The sequence below is a fragment of the Panthera uncia genome, chromosome D1, assembly GCF_023721935.1.
Source record: "Panthera uncia isolate 11264 chromosome D1, Puncia_PCG_1.0, whole genome shotgun sequence".
In the NCBI taxonomy this organism is placed as follows: Eukaryota; Metazoa; Chordata; class Mammalia; order Carnivora; family Felidae; genus Panthera; species Panthera uncia.
Window position 1 is genome coordinate 91,560,662 of NC_064808.1, and position 19,242 is coordinate 91,579,903.

Sequence of the window (19,242 nt, forward strand, 5' to 3'; positions counted from 1 at the left end):
GGGGGGGGGGGGGGGGGGGGGGGGGGGGCTGGTGGTCAGTTTCAGGAGTATCTGGGGACGCGGGAGGATCGGAGGAGGGAGGAAGGTTTATTCAGGAATTTTTGTGCCAGGTTCCTGAGGGTGGGGGGAGCTTTTTTGTTTCAAACGGGCGCCTCGAGGGCTCAGATTAGAAACAGATGTGTGGAAGGGTGAGAGGAAGGGAGTGGAGGAAGAGACGGGGGAGGGTGCGGGGACGAAAAGGAGGAGAGGGAAAGGGGCAGAGCGCAGGCGGGACCAGGAACGGGAAAGTGAGGACGGAGGGAGAGAAGAGGGACAAGGGGACCGGGCTGGGAGCTAGAGAGAAAAGAGGAGAAGGGGGGATAGGAAGCAGAGGAGGAAGACGGAGGGAGATTGAGCGACAGAGAGTCGGGAAGACAGAGGAAAATGGAGTGGGAAGAGAAGAACAGAGAGGAACAGGTTCTGGGGCAAAGAAGAGCTTTCCCGGTGTCCATCTGGATGTCACCCAGGCGGGGCTCCTGAAACCTCACAGGCCCTAAGGCGCAGACGCACTTGGGCTGGAAGCAGTCAGGTTTGCAGGACAGGGCAGGACAGTTCCCATCAAGGATGTGTGTGGGCAAGAGCGGACAGGAAGACCAGGAGTGTCTGAGGCGCCAGGGGCAGGCAAGAGCTGAGCTGAAGAAAAGTCGTGGTGTGCACCAGGGAAGGTGGGGGCTCCCTGGGGACAGGACAGAAAAGTTAGCCAGGGTTCAGGAAACCGAACCCAGCTGGGTTTGGTAGAGCGCGCACGGCCTGGGACACCGGACCTCCCGACAGAACGAGTCCTGACTTTGAGCTGACTAGCTGGGTGATCTCGAGCAACTTTACTCACTACCCAGGGCTTCGGTTTCCTTGGCTCCGAAACAAGCCCATTAGATGGTTCCTAAATCCCCACGTAGCTCCGACAGCCTGAAACACCGGGAGGGCGACAGGGCCTGATGTCTAGAAATAGAAAAACCAAACCCAAACCGAAGTGAAGAGGCACAAAACAGCCACCCTGACTCAGATGGCTAGAGCTCTCTGTCTCTCTTTTGTTTAAAAAAATTTTTTTTAATGTTTTTGTTTATTTTTGAGACAGAGACAGAGCATGAGCAGGGGAGGGGCAGAGAGAGAGGGAGACACAGAATCCAAAGAAGGCTCCGGGCTCTGAGCTGTCAGCACAGAGCCCGACGCGGGGCTCGAACTCACGGACTGAGATCATGACCTGAGCCGAAGTCAGACACTGCATGGACTTGAGCCACCCAGGCGCCCCTCTCTTTTGTTTTTAAACGTACAAACCCAGGAGGCCACGTGCAGGCCTTTGGAGGCCAGCCTCGGGCCAATAATCACCCAGGTTAGAGGAATAAAGAAGGTGGATTAGCCTAAACTATTGCTCAAGTAGGGCAGGTGGGGAACCACTGTGTTGTCCTTGATACTTGGCCGAGTCTTGCAGTGCTGCTTCGGTGCACAGCTGGTGTATCTGGATGGCACCTTGGTCCCCTTTACTGGCCCCTAGCCCGAAGCTATGAATCACCAGATGTTCAGTAGACTCAAACTTCAGAGCTCCCTTATGAAAAGCAGCTGGAGTTCTTTAAGTACTTACCCCGCGTGCTTGATATGCACCACCTTGTTAACTCATTTATCCTTCACACCAATCTTATTGTCTACCCACTGTCATTATCCCCGTTTTAATGGAAATCAAGGTGTAAAGAGGTCAGATAACTTGCTTGAGGCTGTAAGCTCGTAGTGAACTTACGGAGATGGGGCTTGAATGTAGGTTGTTTGCCTCAAGAGGTGGCTTGCTAAACCGCAGTGAGTACAGCCTTCTTTCGCGACAGAAGGACTTGAAGGTGTTGTTTGTAGCGAAATCCAGTTTAGCCCTCGTCATGAAGCCTGAGGTGTCAGAGCGAATCTGCCAGTGAGGGGTCTGGGGAAGGGAGAGAAAACTAAGCTAAGCCTGTCTGAACACCTGCTCCATACCAGCACTGTTTGGGCACAGTTTACGGTGGAAAGTGAAAAGTGACTGTCCCACATGGTCCGTTGAAATCAACTGGCTGGACTCGATGATCGTCATCCTCTTGGTTCATGAGAAAGAGGAACTGATAAGACAAGCATCAAAAAGATGTCACTGATTCACTGTCCCCTCTTTACTGCACGCCTGTTACGTGTGGCCGTTCCTCTGGCAAGAAAATAATCTGTTGGGTTGATACTTTCTTTCTCCTAGAAGCTGCTTCTCATGATTCCCTTGTTGGTTCTGTCTTTATAAAACTGGCACAAATGAAAGGCCAACGTAGAAGGGAAAAAGTAGACTATAGACTTAGCATTCTGCACAACTGGATGTTTGCCATTCACACTATCCAGCTTTTGTCACACCTATGTTCTTGGTCAGACATACTCAGACTCCTGACATCCCAGTTCAAGAAAGATGAGCCCGTCACAGAGCTGATGAGCTGACGGGTCTGGGCAGGGGACAAAGCAACAGACCTGAGGTGATGCTGGTGATCCAGAGACCGGCCACTGAAGGGAAAAACACTGGAAGGGACCCCTCTATGCCAGACATTCCTGCATGGGTCAGAAGCCCCCAGGGAAGCACTCCTGTGGGCTGGATGAACCTCATTTGCTAAGTGGTTTTGAGCCATGGTATGCCTGGCACTCTAGCAAAGCCAGAAAGAAAACCCTCAGAGTTGCCTGAATCCTAAAATCGTCTACCGGTCCCTTAAAGGAACAGTTCCAGGGCTGCTTATGATCACTGCCGGCGTGATTTCTGGCCTCTTTTCTCTAGAGAATGCACAGCACTGAAGGGGAGTTGGGAGGGCTAAGAGTTCATAAGCTGAGCAAGGATGGACCGGTTGACTCTGGACCTGCCAGTGAGTGAAATCAAATGCCACACCCCTCTGATGTGAATGAACACGTAATGCTCTGAGCTTCATGGAGGAGAGAAAAGGGATATTTCATGGGCTCCCCCAGCCCCAGCCCCTGCTCTGACTGCCTCCCTCCCCTGATGCTCAGGTTCTCTTTATTCCACCTTAAATTCTCACTTGGACTCCTGTAATGGCTGCCATATTGGTCTCCTGCCTGAACTCTTCCTTCTCCACCCTACACACTGCTACCAGAGGGACCTCGTGAGGCAGCTGGTATAATGCAAAGAATTTGGACTTAGGAATCTGGCAAGCTCTCTGGGTTCTTGTTCTGACTCTCTTGTCCCTAAAACAGGGGTAAAGAGATCTTTAATTCAGAATTCCTAGAATTCTATGATTTTACTCCCTTCGTCCATAAACCTTTGGAAATCTCCATTGCTTATAACATTGAGTACCAACACCATTCTCATTCAAAGATTTTACACAATGTCATTCACAACCCCTCTCCTCCCACCCCAGGCAGCTCTACAGGGAATCTGGATTATTTCCTGTGCCCTACACAAGCCCCATGCTTCTTTCTGTTTCTATTCTTCTGGCCTATGAGAATCCCTCCACCAGAGATGCCCTCTTATTCTCCCCCTACCCCAGCAGATCAAAATCTTGTTCACCCCGCACATCTCACCCCCAATACCGCTTCCTCCATATGCCCTTCCATGATTTCCCCCAACAGGATACACTTTCCTTCTTTTGGATCACAGTAGTCTGTGAGGCTGCTTGGCATGATAGTGATCCGGAGGCTTGTCTTTGCCCCGGTGAGAGCGTAAGCTCCACGCAGGCAGGTCCATTGTCTCCTTTATCCATGTACCACTTTCAGTACCTTGCGTAGACTAAAAGCTGTGGACCGTTTGTTAAGAGAGTTGGATTTTTGGAACATTCAAGGTCAAGAGAGGTGAAAGATTGGAGGATTGTCACTCTGACTGTGGAAGGACACAATTGTGAGGAGCCCAGTTTTAACTCAGCTTTGCCTTTGTGCTTTCTTGTCCATTCATGCAAATGGGACTAGTACCACTTGAAAAAAAAAATATACACAGAATTGTGGAATTGCAGACCCCACTGAGAATCGGATGAAACCCATGAAACCATTTCTTAGAAAAAGGCGTATATACGTTGAATTTTGCCTGTAACCTCTAGGGATTCGTGGACGTCCTAATGCCCTTCCTCGGGACCGAGTAAATCCTTGATCTAAACCTACTCCTTTTCTTATGGTGAAGGAGGAACCAGAGTTCAGAAAGACTCAGCTGAAGTCAAACAGCTAGCTTCATAGAAAGGCCAAGACTGGAATCCTGATTCCATAATCTGTTCTATCACACATTCTTGAAATAGAAAAGGTCTCTCCTTCCTTTTCAGCTCATGTAGTTAAGCTCCAAGATCACAACTGCGCTTCAGATGCTTCAGTGAAATGTGCTACGTGCTGATTAATTGGCATTGGTTTTTGTGTTGAGAAATTGCCTGAAAAATAGGGCAGATGTCGTAACATTCCAATTTAGCCATCATAAGTGGAAATCCTGGAAACTTCTGCAGTGCCTTGTAGAATGTCTGGTGTGTTCAGAAAAAGAGAATTATACCCATAGTCCCAAAGAGGGTGTGTGTGTGTGTGTGTGTGTGTGTGTTTACAAGGAATAGATTGGAAAACCAGTAGCTCTGGCGCCTTCATAATTCTGCCAGGTTATTCTGGGTGAATTCTACCACTTTGAACCTCAGTTTCTTCTTCTGTGATGTGAGATCATTAGACTAAGGTTATCTCTAAGTTTCTGTACATCATTAACATTCTCTGTGTTTTTTTTTTTTAAATTCTGAGAATTTGCTGGCTGGTCTAAATGCGGTTGGGGTTTGGGAACACATGGGTGTTGGCATGCGTTTCTGATTTTTTTCACGCACTGTCCACTCACGGCAGTTGGTTGCATATGATTATAAATCCAGAAGGGCATTCTGCCTAATGCGAAGAGAGCAGTAGAGACTTCACCATGGAAGTGCACTGTGGCACTGTTAACGAGGGAGGGAAGGTCATTCAAGGTCAGGATGGGTGGTTAGAATCCTATGCCCCAGAAGGTTAGTAACTGAAATACTCACCTACATGACCTCATCCTAAGCAAAGTTGCCTACAAAACAGCCCCCAGCGTGGACACCAGAGTAAACTTCTGCATGGAGGGTTTATTGTGTGAAACTATTTGCAAGCATTAAGCATTAAAAATAAGGTGTAATTCACATATAATAAAGTGATCTATTAAGTGTGTGGCTTAACGGGTTCCTTGCACGGTTTTGAACTTGTGGTTAGGTTTCGAGATATGAATTGTATATTATTAGGTTACTTGTAGTACCTGAGAGAGGATTATAAGAGTAAGATTATCATGACAGTAGAATTCAGGTCTAACAATCGTACAAGATTGAGCAATTTACAAAGTTTATTAACATACTTTACCCCATCCCTAAATCACTCTTTGAGGGCAAATGTCATTATTACGCCATTTTACAGATAAATAAACTGAGGCTTAGAGAATTCAAGTAAGTTTCTCAAGCCTACCCTGTTAGTAAATAGTTGAGCCAGAATAGCAACCCAGCACTTCAGATTCCAGAGACCATTTGCTTTTCATTTACCAGGAGGGACAGAAATATTCTAGAATAAAGAATATATTACCAAGAAGTAGAGGCTTCATTTACAGGATGCCAGAGGACAAACCCTATGGTGGAAAATACAGTTAGGACATTTATCACTTACTCCCTTCCCCTATTCCATTCAAATGGTTAATCTGGCTTGTGTGGGTTGGGTTAATATGATTATTGTTTATGATTTAGCATTCCTGTGTATGTCTCACATGGATTACTAGCTCTTCTGATTAAGCAGAAGACTCTTGTAGTTAGTTATCCAAGGTTATTCAAATTAATATCGAGGTGGTTAGTATTCAAGAGACCTTGCCCTGCTTCGGGGTCAGATTCGTGAACTATCGTCTTTAGCACCCGGTCCTGTGGCTATGGGTGGTGAAGGTGTATGATTGGGTATGACTCGCCCTATGTGTGGCTTTTCTAGTTAAATCCCTGTTTTCAGCAGTTTTGACTTCTTTGCCTCCCCTTCCAAAAAAGAATGCAGACTGTACCAAAAAACAAACAAACAAAAAATCTGGTTATCTGAACTTCCTAAGTATCTGGATTCCAGAAAAACAAAAGCTTATTTCCTTTGGCACCATATAGATCAAAATGGGAAGGAATGCTGAAATCAAACAACCTTTATTTTGTTAGTGGCCGTCCGTTGGATCCCTGTGTGTCCCGCATCAGCCAGAGTCTGGGAGTGATAAGACTGAAAGCTGCTTTGTTTCAGTAGGAGGCAGGGGAGAAAGCGGTCTCCCTTGCGCCCACGGGGAAGCGGGGAAGAGAAAATGGGCAACGATCTTCAGAATGGCTCCCCAGCCAGTGGGGGGATTTTGGAGGTTTTTCTGAAGTGACACAGCGAGGGAGGTAGAAGGGAGGCGCCTCGTGGATTCAGGTCCCGTAGTAGGCTCTCAGACCCCCGGATATGAGTAAGCCACGGTTTCTACTGCCTAAGAACTCAGGCCAGTGGGGGCGAAATAGGCATAAACGAGGAATTACCGATATATGAAAGCGCTCTCGTCGAGGAAAGTACCAAGATTTCTAGGAGTCCCAAGGAGGAAAGGAACTTTATTATGAGCTGTCTTGTGGAAAGAGGGTATTTCTTCTCGTGTAGGTCTTCAGGGACTGGGCCAGCTGTCCTTCTATCCTTCACAGCACTAACACATCCTGAGGTTGGTGCTAAATAAACAGCTCGGGGGTGGGTGGGGGGTGTGATGGATCCCCCCCATCATCATCAGAAAGGATACTTAAGTGGTGTGTGTCCTTGGCATTCGGCCAGGTGCTTCCTGGAGGGATTGAACTTCCTGATGTCCTTGCCTATTGAAGATTATGGTCTCATCCTTCATCACAGCCTGCCAGCTCCCTAGCTGCCTCTATTGCCTCATCCTTCGGGGGATGTTAGAAAAAAAAAAAAAAAAGGAAAGAAAAAGAGAAAGAAATACATCGATGAATTTGGATCTCGTGATTAAGAGCAGAGGTCTGTTCACCCACGGCTGTAATTGGTATTTGTCCACATGGAAAGCACATAGGATCAAGCCAAGAAGGACTTTTTGTTCCAAGAGAAATCCATTGTATTGAGCAGAGACTCGGCTCCCGTCATAGTCTTACTTTTCTGGTTGGAGGGCGGGGCAATCAGATCTCAGAGGGGGGGAAATTGCCTTGTGACTTCATTGTTTAAATTTAGGCTGGGCTTTGTCGGGATCGTTCAGACTGGGAGCAGTAAGCCTCTAACCCAGCCTCTGTCACTTCTCATTACTTCCAGTGACAGTTCCAATTATTTCCAATCACTCTTCAAGGGAAGAGCGGGGGAAGCATGGAAGGACCAGCAGTGCGGCGACTTCAGTAAGAGCCAGGGCCCCGGGCTCCTCAGACCCCAGCTTTGAAGCCCTGCTCGGCCACCTCCCCATCACGTGACCCTCACCTTCCTGCCCTTATTTTTCTCCCCGGCCACCGCACCTAGTGACGATGTCACAGGTTTGTAGACAGTTACCCGAGGTCGTGCATATAAAGAATCTCAGCGCCCTGCTTGGGACAAAGGAATCCAATGGCCGTGGTGATGACCATGACTGTCCTTGCTGGGGGAGGGTCGGCCCATGGGGATTTGGCCGATGTGAGTATATTCTGCTTGAAGTCAGCTGACACCGGGCCGGCAGGGCCAGCCTGTGGAGCTCCGGCCACTGCTGCTCCTCCCCCATGCAGACAAGTCCCCAGATGTCCTCTGGGGAATATCTCCCTGCTCCGGGACCCCAACAGGTGCACAGACCCCATCTGTGCCCCCCGCTAACTGCGTGCAGCCGCCCTGGGAGAGTAATGTTTGCGTCGCGTAACCCTGGGCAAGAGGTGCCCTTCCTTACCCCACCTGGCACCCTGTGTGCAGGTTGCTGAGACAGTAGCTCAGCGCGAAGCCCCTCTTTCCCCAGGCTCTGTCCTTGCTGCTACGTGCTCCCGAATGCCTGTGCCAACGTGGGCTGCCCCCCGCCGGGCTGACACTGGGTGGGTGCCTCATTTCTGCATTCGCCGTGAGGTAGTGTTTTATTGAGCATCAACTATGTACTAAGCATTGTGCTAGGGACTTCCATATGAGTGGTTTCTTGGATCCTCCTAACAAGCTGTGAGGCAGATATTATTATCCCCATTTTATTATTCTTATTTTTTCGTGTTTAGTTTTTAGTTTGACAGAGTATGTGAGCAAGGGAGGGGCAGAAAGAGAGAGAGAAAGAGAAAAAGAGAGAATCCCAAGGAGGCTCCACACCGCCAGTACAGAGCCCGACACAGGGCTCGGACTCATGAGCCATGAGATCATGACCTGAGCTGAAATCAAGAGACAGACTCTTAACCGAATGAGCCACCCAGGCGCCCCCAGTATCCCACTTTATAGGTCAGCAAAGTGAGACAAGGGGTCAGGTGTTCTGTCGTACGGACTGGAGCTGGGTTTGCCTCCTGCTTCAGCAATGATCCAGGGGAGACGGGAATAAAGAGACAGGTGGGTAACCTCCGTGTTGTGACGCCCGGACGGGAGGCCGCTCAGGGACCAAGGTGTGCCTGGCCTCTGAGGATGTGGCCTCCGAAGGAAGTGTCAGCCCTTCGTCCACCCACTTTCCAGGCTGTCTTTCGTCCTGACCAGAATTAGACTGCAGCACGCCCAGCACCCACATTCAAGATGTGTTGAGTTATATTTCCTTTTTAAATTTGGGAGGACAGGAAAACCTCAAGGTGAGAAGGAAAATGTCTGTTTTTTCCACTGACCTGAACAACAGAGAGTGTGACAGCCCTCTCCCCTGAACGGGGCTGAGCAGAGCGTCCCAGATTTCTGCAGACCTAGAATTCCCACTCCGAATGCATCCTTGGGCCAGGCAGGTAGGGTCTGGGTGTCCAGCCGAGGCCTGCTCTCCATCTGCTTCCCTCTGGTGGAGTTTCATCCCCCCAGGCTGCTTCGGCCAACGGCCAAGCACAACAGGCTCCCGCCTTACCCTCTCTCCCCTCAAAGGAGAAGAGGCAGAAACGGGGCCACCTCTCCACAACCACCCTCTCCGCTCCACTGCCTCTCCCTCCCTGTTCCCGGAGTCCTGCCGCTTCCCCAGCCCTGAGGAATCTAGTCCCTCACACGCCTGCCACGTTAACCTGACCTTCTCGCTCTTTCGGTCTCTCATTGGGCCCAGTATGCCCTGCTGTCAGATCTGGCACCAAATGAGAGAGAGACACAGACACCATGTACACAGAAACACACAGAGAGAGATGAGATACACGGGGAGAGACAGAAACAGACACATGCACAGAGAGAGAGAGAGAGAGAGAGAGAGAGAGAGAGAAAGAAAACAGAGTGGGGAGCCTGGGTGGCTTAGTCGGTTAAACCTCCAGCTCTTGATTTCGGCTCAGGTCATGATCTCACTGTTCGTGGGCTCGAGCCCCGCGTAGGGCTCTGTGCTGACAGTTCAGAGCCTGGCGCCTGCTTCGGATTCTGTGTCTCCCTCTCCCTCTGCCCCTCCCCCACTGGTACTCTGTCTCTCTTAAAATAAACATTTAAAAATAAATAATAAATAACAAACTTATGAATGAAAAAGTTGATGAATATAAAGTATAAGCTTACAAAAATAAAAAGCTGATCTCTTCCTAGAGCATCTTTTTTTTTTTTTTTTTAAGTTTATTTATTTTGAGAGAGAGGGGTCCGGGAGAGGGTGAGCAGGGGAGGGGCAGAGAGAGAGGGAGAGAGAATCCCAGGCTGGCTCGATGCTGTCAGCAGCAGAGCCCGATGCGGGGCTGGAACTCACGAACTGCGAAATCATGCCCCGAGCCAAAAATCAGGAGTCAGATGCTTCATCGACTGAGCCACCCAGGTGTCCCTTCCTAGAGTATCTTTAATGAGGATTCTTCATCATCAGAAAGACCCCGAGGAGGAAATGGTGATCTTAGGCACAAAACAGAAGATGGTGGAAAGATTTCCAGATAGAGCAGCCCGTCCAGCGTGCCTGGAAACCCTACCCCCCAGGAGGCCAACCACCGTTGGTCGTTCCTGGAACAGGACTACACCCTCTCTTTGTAAGGGGATGGTCAGGGCTGTGCAGTGAGCAGGTGCATAGGTGGGAAGTGGCCAGACACCCTGAAAACCCTCTGCTTTCCGCCCGGTTGGTGGGGAGCCTATAGTTGTCAGCCCTTTTACACGTTGGGGACTTATTTTCCATGTTCCATGTGCTGTAATAATTTGGGAAACCTGAGGCTTTCCCTTCCGGCCTAATCTGAACTTTTAGCCTCATTAGTGGAGAAGGCCAGCCCAGCCATGCTGACCGACTCATTCCCTGGCCCTCTGGAGGTAAATGGCTCGTCCTTGGGCACACGGAGTTAAAATTCCTCTTTCTCTTCCTTTCTCCTCTGCCTTGGCGGATTTACCCAGCACCTCACTAACTAGCCCAGTGTCACCGAGGCAGGGCGAGCAGAAGAAACGCTCATCGGCCGATGAACACCGAAAACAGGGGTGGGATTTTAGCGATATTTTTACATTTTATTTTATTTCCAGGCTCAGTGCTTTTCTGCATACATTAGCTCTTCATGACAGCATGGTGAGGCAGGTAGTGGCAGCTTCCATTTTATAGAAGAGGGATCAGAGAGGTTAAGGGATGTCCCCCAGTTAGTAGCAGAGCCAGAACGAGAAGCCAGTTCTCCTGGCCCCCGAATCATTGCTTGTGCCACTTCTCCACACGAGCTGGAGCCCCCTTAGGAGTGGCAGCAGCATCATCCCACGGGCCTGAGCTGGCCTCTTCCCTGCCCCCACCCTGTCGTCTGTTGTCCCGGAAGCTCGCTGAGTGTGCGCTGAATGAAAGATCCTTGCCCGGTATGGCTGCTCTCCTCTCTGGGGAGGTTTGAGATTTCGTATGTGCGGTGACGGACCACGCTGATTTGCCCAGGATCTCGGGGTTTCTCAGGATGTGGACACACAGGATTTTCAGCGCTGAAACCACAACCGTCCCGGGAAGACCGTTCTGCTGGTCAACCATCTGGCTACTCAAAGTGTGGTCCTCACATCAGCAGCAGCGGTATCACAGGGAGCTGGTTAGACAGGCAGAATCTCAGGCCCCACTGAGCCAGACGCTGCAAGGTCTGTGCGGGATCCCCACTGAACATAAGAAACATCTGAGAAATGGGGCGCCTGGGTGGTTCTGTCGGTTGAGCTTCCGACTTCGGCTCAGGTCATGATCTCGCGGCTCATGAGTTCGAGCCCCGCGTCGGGCTCTGTGCTGACAGCTCGGAGCCTGGAGCCTGCTTCGGATTCTGTGTCTCCCTCTCTCTCTGCCCCTCCCCTGCTCATGCTCTGTCTCTCTCTGTCTCAAAAATAAATAAACGTTAAAAAAAAGAAAAGGAAAGAAAGAAAGAAAGAAAAGAAAGAAAGAGAAAGAAAGAAAGAAAAGAAACATCTGAGAAGCTACATAGAGCAGGATCTAAGACACCTTTGACAGGAGTTGGGGAAATGGCAGATTCGGACCTGAATTGTCTGACCTGGGAAAAGCTTGGCCGTGACCTCAGCTGATGTGCGTTAGACACACAAGGCTTATAGGCTGAGGAAGAAGGAAGTCAGGGGTCCCATGTGTGACCCAACTGGGGTGCGTGCAAAGTGGGAGAGTGTCTTGATGCTGTCTCGGCATGACATGATCCAGGGTTCAGCTTCTCCGTCTGTGAAACGATGATGTTCTTATTAAGGCTCTGAAGTTCCTTGGACTCACCCTCCCTTCGACTCGGGAGAGGCTGGCACTGTCCGTAGTGAGCAGCCAATTACCCAGACTTCATGCAATGGTGGCAGCGGGCTAAGCTCCCCCCCCCCCCCCCCCCCGGGGCCGGGGACTCAAACACCTGAAATGAAAGCACAGGGAGGCACTTAACATACAACAGAGCTATGCGTGGCAAAGAGCAGACCCACCCTCGGTGGTTAGTTATTGAAGGAATAATGAGGCTGTAAAAGCGGTATTCCGAACCCATGCGTTTTTTTCCCCCCGTTTGGTGCCTGGCTCCTTGTCACAAGAGCTGAACCCAGCTTTGCAAACAAGAAGTGATTGAACCTGTACTCCGGGAGAGGATGCGGTTGCCAGCTCCTGCTAGGTCCCAACAGCTTCTCTAGACCTTGGCTCTTCTCAAAGCAAACCGGGGTCAACGCCTTGGTTCCAGGCCTTTCCGTGACGGTGCTGGCCCGTTATCTTCTGCTCGTCTCCGGGCCCTGCAGCCTGACCGTCAAGACGTTAAAATCGCAGGCACCGGGCAAGGTAGGAAAAGACATTCGTATTTCTGGGCTGGCAGTGCGGCCTCGGACTAAAAGAAGCATAACCCACATTTGTCAACTTTCCCTCTCTTCCAAGTCACACGGCCAGTAGGGACTCTGAAATAAGGGCCGCCCCAGGGACGGGGTGACAGGCAGGCGGGGAGATGAATGTGTTCATCCGTTCAGTGAGAGCGGTTTCGGGCAAAGCTGATTTCTGCCGTGATGCTCGTCCCACCCTGACACCAAGAAATCAAACCGTCACCTCTGTCGTAATAAAGGGAGATGCCTGTGACCCAGGTCGGTCGGTTTTGTAACAGTTTCTTCTCGGCTGGTCGTTTTCCCTGGGATCTCGAAGGGCTTGGGTGTGGGTGGATTTTAAAAGACGATAACCGATTTCCATCGTGAAGCAACCCTCTGTGCTTGGTTCCGAGGGTAGAGAAGGACCCGTTCGTGACCCAAGACCCCACGCATCAAAGTCTGGTGGGGGGACCAGACCGGCCGAGGAGAAGGAAATGGTGAAAGATGTTGGACAGACTGTCATAAAATGCCCAAGTGTTTGGTACGGACAGGAAGTGGCTAGGAGTTTTGGGAAAGGGTAGTCATCGAGGTGGGAGGGCTTCCTTCAGCCAACGGTGGAGCAAGAATGTGAGGTGAATACAGAATGACTTGAAGGCATTTCATCTGGGGCCAGGGAGGGGCAGGAAGCCAGAGAGGCAGAGCCCGGAGCAGAGGAAGAGAGGGGGAAAGGGCAGGAGATGCGGGCCAGAGACCATGTGAAATAGTTGTTCCATCTGACTCTAGAAATAACACTCATTCAGTTTACAGGCCCCTTTGGGGGCCTTCCTCAGGTGGTGTTGAGAAGTGACCTTGAGCACCTCACTCTTTGGGCCTGGGTTTTCACCGTGCAAGAGGGGAGATTTTAACGGAGAATTTCTAGATCCTTCTGGCTCTGCAGATGGAGGGCTCTGCGGTACTCCTTTGTGGGAGGCCAGAGCCCCAAGCCACTCCTGGGGTTCTCACTTGGCCCTCAGCTCCGCACCCCCAGGCTCCCTGCTGCTGCTCGGGCTGGGCCCCCACTGCTTTCCCTTGCACTGGGATGGACCCCACACAGTCTGATCCTGCCCAGGCTTCTGTCCCCAAGAGGCCAAAGTCCCTCCAGGCTCAAGGTCTTTGCATTGTTTTTCCCCCCACCCGCAGGAATGCTCTTTCCCCCTGATTTTTGCAAAGCTGGCTCCTTGCCTTCCAGGTTTCAGTGCAACTCTTGCCTCAGTGAGACCTTTTCCTGAGCTCCACCCACCCTCCCTGGTCTAACCAGAATTCTACCTGCTCACACTCACCTTACCCTGTTCTATTTTCTCCCTAATATTTATCACAGTCGGAAATACTCGTTTTCCCTCCATTCGTGCACTTTTCTATTGTTCCTTGCTATGAGAGTCTGGACTTTGCCTGCATCATTGACTTCCGTGTCCTCAGTGCTAAGAACAGTGCCTGACAGAGAGCTAGAGGCTCGGTAAAGGTGTGACGAATAAACACGTGTGCTCTTTCCTGTGTGATATGCATAGCGACAGAGAAAGTTTATAGATGACAAAAGTCATTTATGGACCCAATTATATGCAAAGATCGTCATCCCCATGATTTCATTCCATCTCCACGGCCACTCCACTGAGTAGCTACCACCAGGATCCCGTTTTACGGAGGCGAATGCGGAACACTACAGAGGTTGAGCCCTTGCTGAAGACTGAAAAGCTGGTAAGGCGTGACGTTAGGATTTGGACCCGGGCAGTTTGACCACAGAGCTGATGCCATAAATTCAAGTACTACTCAAGTCCTCTAAAGCCAGTGTTTCTCAGAGTTTAGGGTGCTTTCGAATCACCTGGGGATCTTGTTAAAATGCAACTCTGATTTGGTAGATCTGGGGCGGGGGATGGGGCTCAGATTCTGCTTCCACGTTCCCAGCCAGTGCTGCTGGTCTGTGGAAAATAACGCTCAGGAAGGAGAGGAGAGATGGAGGGGGAGAAACTGAGGCTTACAAGGTTAGGTGGCTTTCTTTAGATCATATGGATAGTTAGTAGCAGAGCGGGGACTCCAGCCCAGTGTCCCTATCTATCTCCAGGCCCTTCCAATGGTTCACAACCTCAGGGATTTGGAAGCATGCACGCATCTTTAAAGACTGTTTGATGGGGCACCTGGGTGGCTCAGTTGGTTAAGCGTCCGACTTCGGCTCAGGTCATGATCTCACGGTCTGTGAGTTCGAGCCCCGCATCGGGCTCTGTGCTGACCGCTCAGAGCCTGGAGCCTGTTTCAAATTCTGTGTCTCCCTCTCTCTCTGACCCTCCCCTGTTCATGCTCTGTCTCAAAAATAAATAAACGTTAAAAAAATTGTTTTTAATAAATAAAAAAAAATAAAGACTGTTTGCAGGAATATAGCCACCTGAATTAGAGATTGCAAAGATGATCCTGTGTCCTCCATTGGAGCAAACAACAGGAAGTCACTACTTATAAATGCTTCCACTCTGAGACGGCTCTTACTACCGGGAAGGACATTCTACTCTGAGCTGGAGTCACCCTTCCTGGGAACTGCCCCCAACCGAGGCTACAAAGATTAGTTGCCACAGTTGCCTTGCAAGTAAAGGACCCTCCATTAAAAAAAAAAAAAAAAAAGCTTATTTATTTATTTTGAGAGGGGTGGGGAGGGGCAGAGAGAGAGGGAGAGAGAGGATCCCAAGCAGGCTCTGCACTGTCAGCACAGAGCCTGACGCGAAGCTCGGACTCACGAACCTTGAGGTCATGACCCGAGCCAAAAGCAACAGCCGGACGCTTACCCTACTGAGCCACCCGGGGTCCCAAGGATCCTCCACTTTATGATGGGTGCTGTGCTAGATATTTTCATATGTGTGTCACCTCAGGCCAATAACCACGCCTTGAAGTATGTAGTCTCAATCCCCATTTTACAAATACAGAAACTGAGGCTCGGAGGGAGGAGGTTAAGCAACTCGTCCCAAGATGCACAGCCAATAGGCTGCACGGACAATGTCCTTTCTACCACAGTATCCCCACATATCTTCTTTCTGCCCCCAAAGCCCTGTGAATAAATGAGGGAAGTTGCTTTCATGTATGTCTCCCATCCTGCTCTTCTCTTTTGGAACCAAACCCTCCAGTTTCCTTGAACGGTTTCCCCTAGTTTTCATAATAGTCGGGCTCACCATCATTGACTGAAGCCATGAGATGTGCCAGGCACACAATATGTAGACTGAATTAATCTCCGTAGGAGCCCTAAGAGGTCTCCATGTTATAGATGGACAGAATGCTGAAACCCAGAGAAGTAACTTGTTCAGTGGCACTCAATCAGTAAGTGACGGCAAGCCAGGATTTGAGCGTGGGTCTCCTGGACTGTGAACATGAGGGAGAACGCTGGATGGAATGAGGACAGTGGGGATCCGAGTGGGAAGTGACGCAAATCTGGCTGCCCTCCCATTGTAACTTTCTGTATTGTGTTGGCATGCATGGCCTCCCCTACGGACAGACTTCGCACAAAACAGGGGAGCCTGATCTATGCAGGGGGGTGGGGTCTTGAGTTATTGAAGGCATTGGTCTGGGGAGGTTATTTGACATCAATTCTAAGTACTTAAAAAAAAAAAACAGCATCAATGATGGCGATATAACCGAAATACAACATACCATGCATATTTAAAATGTATGGTTTGTTATGTTTTGGCGTGGATGTATGTCCATGAAACTATTACCATAACCAAGATATTTATTTATTTATTTATTTATTTATTTATTTATTTATTTAATTTTGTGTATATGACCATTAAACTGCCACCATAATCAATATATATATATGTATATATGTATATGACCATTAAACTGCCACCATAATATATATATATATATATGTATGTATATATATGTATATATATGTATATATATGTATATATACGTATATGTGTATATATGTATATATATATATATATATAACACACATATTATTTTGAAAGACAATCCCAAGCAAGCTCTACTCTGTCAGCACAGAGCCCGATGCGGGCTAAATGCCAGGAACCGTGAGATCATGACCTGGGCCGAAATCAAGAGTCAGATGCTCAACCGACTAAGCCACCCAAGTGCCCCCATAATCAAGATATTTTAAATATATGTCACAAATCCAAAAGGATAACAGCCCTAGTAATGAATTTTTGAGATTCTGATCTTCACTGTGAGGGTGGGCAGGAGAAGGACCCAGGGAAGATGAAAACCCATCTCCAGTCCCTAGAAAGCCTTGGGGAAGGTGTTGACCCAGATGATCCCGATGGTGGGGTAGGACCCTTTAGCCTCTTAGATTTCCATGCTACCTTGTAGTTTTCTGATTTATTTTGATCTAGACTCGCATGTGCAGCCCAGTTTGGCTTCTCCAGATTCCCATGTACTTCCCACTTGGGTTCAAGAATAAGTTAACCATCAAGTTCTTGGGGTTGAAGAATTTAGTAAAATGGAATCCAGCGGGGCTGGTCTTCCAGATAAAGCCTCAAATTTCAGGGTTCTCAGTTCAGCAAGAATGAGATGACCCACCGGAATCTCCAAGAGGACACCCAGAAGACAGGAGCCGCAGGGTCAGTGTCCACCTCCCATCTTCCCAGCCTATGTCCTTGTCTCCTGAACCCCCACCCCCAATACATACTGCATCAAAGGGAGCAAAATACCCTAAGTAGTGAGGATTCCCAGTGAAGGGCTCTGAACGCAAAGGGCTTACTCTAGGATGACTGAAATGGCCTGAATACCGTCTGTATCCTAAGAGCGTTCTCATTCTCCCCGGTCGAGGTCATCTCTGTCTGCTCTAAACTGCCATCAACTTTCCGTTATGTCAGCAAGCACCTTCTACCTTCTGAAACGTAATTGTTCACACGCACATCTTTCACTGTAAGCTCTCTGAAGGCATGATCCTGATTTGATCGTTTTCGCATCCCCTGTGGTGTCTGACCCATGGTACACAACCATACTTGTTGAACAAATGAATGAATGATGCACCTGTCCTAAACCTCCAGGAACAGTGGTATTGCTCTGCAGTGGCTTGTCTAGGACTCAGAGCTGAACAAACGTTACCTTGGCGCCTCTCACACCAGATGTCACACATGAAGTATTACACCCAAAATGAGGATTCTCACTCATGTGATATAAATAGAGCCAAGGAGATACGTGCTCTGTCTTCTTCACATACACTGTTAATTCTAAGCAAAGGTGAGGCTTGGCCTGACAGGCTTGGCTCACAGAAGGAAACTGACTGCTGTCACTGGTGAGGCTATCTCTTGAGGGAGACACAGCTCCTGCCTCCAGTGGTTCCAGCAGGTGCTAGTGACCCAGGAGAAGAGGTAGTAGAAGGGTAGAGAACGGTTCTCAGCAAGGGGGTGTGGGGCTCAGCAACTGGGGTCCCATTTGCTCAATCTCAACCTTGGAAGGAAGTCTATAGAGCAGTAGAGTTCATGGATCACCGCTCTAATTCCTTGTCCAGAGACATCCATTCCTTGTGGGCCAATGTGGAATGGCCCGAGCGGTTAAGTTTCCGTTAGGTCACTCGAAAAGGAATTCATTTATGGGTTAGACTGAATTTGATCTGAAGTATAGGCATGCCTAAATCAGTATTTCTCGGACTTTTAGCTTTCAGGGACCAAATAAATGTGGGGCCCACTTTTCAAATATTGCTGACTACAGATATTAAACAAAAATACAAACCACCGGCATGCTGTTAAAATTATTCCTAAAAGGAAATGGCATTTCAACAACAATAATAGCAAAAAGGCAAAAAGACAACCACACAAGAACAACCCTCTGTCTACAACAACTAACACGTACTGAGTGCTAACTCTATGCTGGGCGCGATTTAAGAGTTTTACTCCTATTTCATTTTACGCCATTCATATTCCATCATGGATATTTTTTCTTCTCTAGGAAGCTATGAAAATGTCTTCATGTTCCAGCGTGCTAGTTTATACCCCAGACTTAGAAAATCAATGAGGGGCGCCTGGCCGGCTCCGTTGGAGAAATGTGTAACTCTTGATCTTGGGGTGGAGGGTTCGAGCCCCACATTGGGTGTAGAGGTTACTTAAATAAATAAATACATAAACTTTTTTTTTTTTTAAAGGAAGGGAAAGGGGAAAAAAAATCACCAGATGAGAAAACTTCTTTGAGGTAACTCACAGCCCTAGGAATCAAACTTTCTGTGAACCTTAAAGTTTGCACCTGATCTGGAGGTCAGGATGTGATCCTTCAGACCAGCTTCTTATGCAGGATCCAGGTGACCAACATCTTCCTCCGAAGCGTCTTTGCTAGAGGGACACCCCGAGTTCCGATTCCACTTGAAACTGAGACTCACGAGTCTGGAGTCTCCATTGACAAATGCAACGGCCCAAGTAAATCACAATCCAGCCAAAGCTAACGTACTTCCAACTACATTTGCGGGTCTTGAAAAATGAAGGAAATGCTACCACTTTTGTAAGATAGAGCCTCCCCTACTCCCTTTTCCTGCCTGAACTTTCAAAAACTTAATATCCCATTATCATGTTTCACAATGAACACAAACCAGATGGCTTTGGCCAGTGGAAAGAATGCTGGATTGAGTCACAGGGTATGAATTAAATAACCCTAAACAACCATTAAAAAAAAAAACAAAAAACCGAAGTGTTTCTTAATTTCGAGATTAAAGGAAATCCATGGGCCCTGAAATAGAAAGAGAAGATAAAGCATGTTAGGATGCTGCCTCTAGACAGAAGGGCCTTCTTCAGAAAATGAACAGGCCAGCGGGGTCATCCACTGCAAAGCCTCCCCAGAGGCCAAACACGTCTTCAAAAGAAGGAAGCAAGTGGGAGACTCTGTTATTTATTTTTCCAAAGCTTAATAAATCAGCTCAAGGAGACCCAATGTCAGGCTTAGCTGAGAAATATTACATTTCGGGAGACAGAGCCTTAGTATCCAGGTGGGAGAGGAGCCAGA

The 19,242-nt window shown here is 48.8% G+C and overlaps 1 protein-coding gene across 1 annotated transcript in view; it reads left to right on the forward strand.

The window, feature by feature from the left end:
- Positions 1-19,242, forward strand: part of CLMP (CXADR like membrane protein) — a 98,497-nt gene that overhangs the window by 719 nt on the left and 78,536 nt on the right.